Source organism: Spinacia oleracea, chromosome 1 (assembly GCF_020520425.1).
Source record: "Spinacia oleracea cultivar Varoflay chromosome 1, BTI_SOV_V1, whole genome shotgun sequence".
NCBI classification, from domain to species: domain Eukaryota; kingdom Viridiplantae; phylum Streptophyta; class Magnoliopsida; order Caryophyllales; family Amaranthaceae; genus Spinacia; species Spinacia oleracea.
This window is the reverse complement of record NC_079487.1, coordinates 88249002-88256552: the sequence shown is the minus strand read 5'-3', so window position 1 is coordinate 88256552 and position 7551 is coordinate 88249002. Positions and strand designations below refer to the sequence as shown.

At 37.6% G+C, this 7551-nt stretch overlaps 1 long non-coding RNA gene across 1 annotated transcript; it reads right to left on the bottom strand.

Moving 5' to 3' along the window:
* Window positions 1-2992: 2992 nt before the first annotated feature.
* On the bottom strand, window positions 2993-4944 carry LOC130466006 (uncharacterized). Its single transcript, XR_008926015.1, has 3 exons — window positions 4684-4944; window positions 3393-3855; window positions 2993-3306 (listed from the first exon to the last, which is right to left on the bottom strand). It is a non-coding gene; the product is annotated as an uncharacterized lncRNA (long non-coding RNA).
* Between the last annotated feature and the right edge of the window lie 2607 nt (window positions 4945-7551).

The window sequence follows — 7551 nt, the reverse complement described above, 5'->3', positions numbered from 1 at the left end:
AAATGTGCATAAATATATTGGAATGAGTTTAAGAAAATTCAAACTATGCATATTAATCATGTAATAAGAATAAAACGAGTCCATAGGTTCTTTAGTTCAAAGTTGGAAACGTAAATGTCATTTTTGCTCTAAATATGACCTATAGCGATCTAATGAGCCTTAAATGTGCATAAATAGATTGGAATTAGTTTAAGAAAGTTAAAAATATGCATATTAATCATGTAATAAGAATCAAATGAGTCCATAGGTTCTTTAGTTCAAAGTTGGGAGCGTAAATGTCATTTTAGCTCTAAATATGACCTATAACGACCCAATGAGCCTTAAATGTGCATACACAGAGTAGAATGAGTTTTAGAAAGTTAAACTATGCATATTAATCATGTAATAAGAATCAAATGAGTCCTTAGGTTCTTTAGTTCAAAGTTGGGAGCGGAAATGTCATTTTAGCTCTAAATATGACCAATAAAGACCCAATGAGCCTTAAATGTGCATACATAGATTGGAATGAGTTTTAGAAAGTTAAAAAATATGCATATTAATCATTTAATAAGAATAAAATGTGTCCTTAGGATCTTTGGCACAATTAAAAGAGAAGGCCAAATCACGACTTCTACTTATTGCTGAAAAGAGGAACATAAAACTTACAATACCCCGCACAAGCAAACCTGCTACTTTGGCAGCAACAGGGTATCGGGCAGCATCTTCATTGGCCTAAATATATAACGAGAGACACACTTTCAGAGGGATGCTAGTGGACCTCCAATGTAATCACATAGTTATAATTATCAAGGAAATTTACTATTATCCCATCCTATACATAGAAAGCATATTACATGTCCACTTATCAGTAAAGGGTTTCTGCCCTCATCAATAAGAACAGAATCGACCTCATCAAAAATTGCAAAATGAAATGGCTTTGGCCTGTTTACAATTTCTAGATTAAACTCTCATAGGGCAAAAAAAGAAAAATCAAATAGAAATTCAATATTATTTGGAGAAGTACCATCTCATCACAAGCTCTCCACTAGTTTTCTGAAAGATAGGACACAGAAAGCCATTTGGCATGATGTTTACATTAAATATTAGAATAGATGGAAACAGAATATGAAGCAATAGATTTCTCGTTTACGCCTCATAATATATACAAAAAGAAATTGCGGATTTGAAAGTCTTCCTTTAAATTCAGCAAGTCAAACAGATTTTTACTTCTTTAACAATAGCACATATTACTGCATGAATAACATTTGCATGGAAAAAAAAGCACTAGGATATTAAATTTAAGGCACCAACTGTATGTCTGTGTATTTCAGCTAGTCAAATTGTTGAACAGGTAGACATGATTATCAAATGAAAGAACAAAAATACCTGCTTTCAGCAAAACTGTTTGTAGGCATTTCTTCAAAGCTGCACGCAAACCAAGACAAATATAAGGGGCCAAGAATAATCAATGAAGATGAGGTGCAAAATCTTAGATGAAAATAAAGAATTACAACACAGCAAAAAATAAGAGAGAAGAATGAGATCCCACTGAAGGAAAATATCTTTCAATTGCTTCCGTACCTGAAACATCGAATGATGTCAAATGTAAATAAAAAAAAATGATTACCAGTTGATGGGATGAGATGATAAGAACATATTAAGATAAAGAATCTGTCAGGAAGAATTTAGCTTGTAGTAATTTACAGACTTAGCATTCTGCTTCCATGAAGAAACAGTTCATCCATTTTATCTTATCTTTAGGCTTTCTCTTGCTGGTTAATATCATATTCCTCAATGCCTCATTTTGAAAAATATAACTATATTGCATGCAGAATTGCAGATCCCTTTTACAATTTTGTATTGGAGTGCATCTAGCCATCCTACATAATATTCCACAATATAAGTTGATAAACAAAATAAACCCGAATTGCAGTCGGCATAACCAAGGTTGAAACTGATTGTAACCGATAGACGGCAGTACGATTAAATATCAAGCAAAGTAGACTAGTTAAGCATATCCTTATCTAAGATGTATTTGTTCATTTGGATCTTGTAAAAGATATACTCATTGACATGTAAATGATTACACATCATACAGCAGCAAGAGGTTTTCTCACCCTTTTCACTATTTTACTACCATCATATTTATTTACTTTTTTGATCTTTTAAGAGGGCCAATTGAAAGAAAACTACATTGATGGGAACCAAAGAAGTGCCATAATGTCATGCAATTTTAATCAGAATTCGACCAAGTAGCATGCAATAACAAGAACTATTTAACGATATGAGCTTGAGAACATTTTCACATTAGAACGGTGTCAGACGTACACCACACAGATACAACATCCAAATAGAAGCTCATTTGGTAAGAACCTGAGATTTGATCGAATTTTTGCAATTATGCTTTTGTCTGAATTTGAATATAACAAATTCAGACAAAAGAAAACTTCAATCGAAATGATTCATACAAAAGCATAATTGCAAAAAATCAATCAAATCTCCAACCAATTTAAACTAATCGTCAAGCAATACTATCAAATCTGCAAGAAATACATGAAATTTGAGCATAAAAAACCCTAAACCTCTGGAATTTAATAAGAAAAAAATAGCAGGGAAGGAAAAATCAGCAAACTACACTTTTCTACCTACCACTCACGGAAGAAAATGAGCTAGTTTATCAAATGATTACGCAATCTAACAACAATAGGATCTGTTTATGCCGATTTCAAACAAACAATTGACATTAAGATATGACAGAAAAACAAACATATAATCACAACAATGGCAGAAATTAAACAAATCAATAGCTAAGAAGACTGTTCCTTTTTCATACAAATTTATACGAAAATCTAAGAGATTGAATCAAAAGTTATTACAATAACATAATAAACAAAATCTGAATCCAAATCTAACCATTTTGTCCAAAATCAATCCAAATCCAGTAACCAATTAAATTGCGGATTAGGGTTCTTCACCATATTAATTTTCCATATATATTCTCTGTAAATCAAAATGCAATAAAATTATCAAATTAAAAACATAAAATCACTAATACAAGTATACAACTCCAAATTCAAATATTACAACTAACCTTCGTTGTTCGCAATTCACTTATGTAGATTTTCACTTTTTCATCACTTAGATCCATTCGAAAATCAAAATCATTCTCTGTTGTTCGCAATTTCATTCTCTCGAGATCGTTTAACAGATGATTTCCTGTTGTTCTGTATCCCACCAGCATCATCTGTATCCTTGGGTGTTACAGCAATCTCAGAAACTCGGTGAAGATTAGTCTGCATCTGAATCTATCGGTTCAAAGTTCGAAATCTGCAAACAAAAACAGTCAATTATTAAGCCTAAACAAACTATGTCAGTTATTGTGACATATACAAGTATACAACAACATTGCATACCTCTCTGACTGATCAAGAGCGAATTCAAAGAATATCCTGTCAGTATCAGGTGAATGCAGCAGCTCTTCATTCAAGGGACTGAGGATGGATGACTCATTACTACTGTATAATATACTGCTCCGAAGATACATGCTAGTACAACTCTAACTGGTGAAATTTTGACCAAATGCTTTCTTATGTCTAACTGAAGATGGTACTGAGCAATACCAGCTGAAGCCAAGGAACTGTTGGCATCACTTGCAGAAGTCCCTCTAGCAGAAGATGTCGGTAAATGACTTGCAAGGCTAATCTTGGCACTGGATGCAACCAATGGAAGACAAGCCCAACCGTGGCCACACCGTGAAGGATAAACATGAGGTACACATGCTGAGATAACTTCTTGAACAAAATAAGTAGACATGATATCTGCTACATTTTCAGCTGCTTCGGTGCTGCCTTGCTAAAAAACTAGGCGAGTTACAAGCTGTACAAAAATCATGAAAATCATGAAAGGCCTTAACATACACCCTGGTTGCTTTCCAGCGGCATGATTATAATTTCTTTTTCATCGCGCCTACATGAATTAAGATAAGCGCACAGAAACAGCCGAAACAGGCATAAACTCAGACCCGACACCAAACCAAACCATATATGGGTGAGAAAGTAATTTTGTTCACTGTAAAAGGAAGCTATGTTTCATGTGACTGCCACCAATACCACCCAACTACATAAGATAATAAGGCTGTAAAGTGAAGAATAAAAGCTTATTTAGAAAACGGAAATGAGCAGCCGAACTCCCAGCCTAAACAAGTAAACTATCTGAAATGTGAAATCAGTGAGGAACAACATAAGTCGAATATCTAAGAACAATGCCGGAGAAGCCATCCAAGTATACTTTGAAATTTCACAGGCTATAGAATTTCGATCCAATTCAACATAAGAGAATCCTAAACCATCAAACTTGCGAGCCAGTTTATAATTTTGCAACCTATAAATTATTGATTGTATGAGATATCGAATTGTACCAGCTGTCCTAATCTTATTTTAGGCTCCAATTTGAAATTCTACCGTAACAAGCTGCTTTATGTTCGTAACCCTAGTTTTCTGAACCCCAGATTATTTTCATACAGATTCAAACTCAAATTCAGATTCATCAATCAATTAAACAAAGAAATTAACTACATGAACCATATGCATAAGTAAATCAACTAATTAAATTTATTACAAACCACATTTACCATAATATTTAAACAACAAATCCAACAAGGTTTTCAATAATTGCATAAATTTAACAAATCAAACAAGATTATACCTCATTTGCGCTTGTTCTTTCCTCAAAATCAATCAATGTATTTCTTTTGCAGCAGATGGGAACCCCAACTCCAATCTTCTGAAACCTCCTTGACCTGCTAACTTTGGAACGAACAGAATATTGAGCAATTGAAACACGGGAACAGCCCCATGACTTCTAGGTTTTTTTTTTTCCGGTATAGGTGAGAGGAGAGAGAAAAAGAAGTGTGCGTGGTCGTCTGGGTATGCCCTCACGTCCACCACTGAGTGTGGTGTTTGCCGGTCCGTAGAGGAGATCTGAGGGAAGAAGAAGAAGGGGGAAGGTCAATTTGAGAAGGCTTTGAAAATTTTCAGATTGAAAATATTCTAAGTTCAGCCCTAGGGCGACTGACGAGGAGGCGAGAAAAGAGGACCCACTGGCGACCGGCGAGAACCACCGACGAGGAAGCTACATTGATTGCGACGCAGGAAAGCTGAGGGAAGAAGAAGGGAGTTGAGCTCGGGAGGCGGGAGTATGAAATTTTTGGTCTAGACTTTTGAGATTATTTTGGTCTAAATTGAACTAACCTGCTAAACCTGGTTGGGTCGCAGCAAAAACCTTTTACAATGTGTTATTGCAGGGGGCTTTTACAATGTACGCTGCAACAGTAACGGGCTATTGCAGGGGGCTTTTATAACGTACGCTGCAACAAACTTTTTTGCAGGGAACAATTAATTTGTACGCTGCAACAACCCTTTAAAGGGTTTGACCCGCGTTGACTGACTGCTTGTTGAAGCGTATTAATACATGTACGCTGCAACAAGGGGGCTGCAACAGGGGTTTTTTCTACTAGTGTTTAAACCCAGAAATCTCTACTCCGGGAGATCTTTTTGATGTAATGCTTCATGACTTTAATAAGATAAACAAAACTTTTGAGTATGTGCCGCTTAAAAATCAGAGTAATAATGCAGAATGTCTCGCCACTAATGAGCACGAAAAAGAGCCAGAAGAGGAATATACCGAACTAATAAAAGCTGTAAGTGAACAAGAACTCAAAACTCCTATAATTGAGGACACAGAATCGGTAAATATTGGAACGGAAGAAAATCCTAAAATTATTAAAATTGGCCTCACCTTAACTCCCACTGAAAAGGCCGATCTAATCTCCACTTTGCGGGAATTCGAGGGTGTCTTTGCTTGGTCCTACAAAGACATGCCAGGAATAGATCGAGAAATCGCTGAGCATAAAATTCCGCTAAATCCCAAAATGACGCCAGTAAAACAAAAGCTACGGCGGCTCAAACCAGAGATAGCCTTGAAAATAAAAGAAGAAGTCACTAAACAATTAGACGCCGGCTTTATAAAAGTCTCCAACTACCCAGAATGGGTGGCCAATATTGTCCCCGTAGCTAAAAAAGATGGACAAGTGCGAATGTGCGTAGACTTTCGAGACCTCAACAAAGCCAGTCCTAAAGATGACTTCCCTCTACCTCACATTGACATACTCGTAGACAACACCGCAGAACACGCGCTCCTCTCCTTTATGGACGGGTACGCCGGATATAACCAAATACTCATGGCAGAAGAAGACATGGAAAAAACAACTTTCATTACCCCTTAGGGAACATATTGTTACACTGTAATGCCTTTTGGTTTGAAAAACGCGGGGGCCACCTATCAAAGAACAGCCACCACGTTACTCCATGACATGATACATAAAGAAATCGAGGTCTACGTGGACGACATGATCGTCAAATCTAAAGACCGGCGCGGTCACCTCCCGGCACTTAAAAAATTCTTCACCCGAATCTTGAAATATAACATGAGACTAAATCCACAAAAATGTGTGTTCGTGGTAACCTCCGGAAAATTGCTAGGATATGTTGTTAGTACACGAGGAATCGAGATTGACCCATCTAAGATCAAAGCCATTACCGAAATGCCCCCACCAAAAACTGAAAAACAGATAAGGGGCTTCCTAGGAAAGCTGCAATACATTAGTAGGTTCATTTCCAAGCTTACTATGACTTGTGAGCCAATATTCAAAAAATTAAGAAAAGAAGAAAAGGCCGAATGGGATGAACAATGCCAAACCGCCTTCGATAAAATCAAAGAATACCTAAGCAAGCCACCCGTCCTCTCCCCGCCTTTGCCTGGAATCCCTTTACGCCTATACCTAACCGTCAAGGATACTGCAGCAGGAGCTATGCTCTCACAGTGTGTACATGGATCCGAGCGAGCCATTTACTACTTGAGCAAGAAGTTCATACAGTACGAGACGAGATACACAGAACTTGAGAAAACCTGTCTCGCCCTCGTCCGGGCATCCAAAAAATTCAGACATTACCTATTGGCCCACACTGTTCATATAGTTTCACAACTAGATCCCTTAAAATACATGTTCGAAAAGCCCGCCCTAAGTGGTCGCCTGTCCAGGTGGCTAGTCATGCTCTCAGAATTCGACCTAAAATTCATGCCGGAAAAAACAATCAAAGGAAGAGAGGTAGCCGAATTCCTGGCCGAGCATGCCACGAATGAGGAAACCACGGAAGCTTACCTCCTCCCCGACGAGGAACTTCTGATGATACGAGACGACTATTGGACAATGTACTTCGATGGCGCGTCCAACCAAAAAGGATGCGGAGTCGGAGTTCTCCTAGTCAGTCCCGAAGGAGCCCATGTACCAATTTCCGTCAAACTTGACTTCGAGGCCACAAACAATGCCGCCGAATACGAGGCCTGCATAGTTGGGCTAGAGGCCGCAGTTAGCCTCGGAGTCAAACACCTACAAGTCTTCGGGGATTCTTCCCTAATAATCAACCATATATCCAAAAGATGGAAGGTCCGAAGCACTAGTCTCTCAAAATATCAAGCTCACTTGGACCAAATAGTTGAGCAATTTGAAAAAAT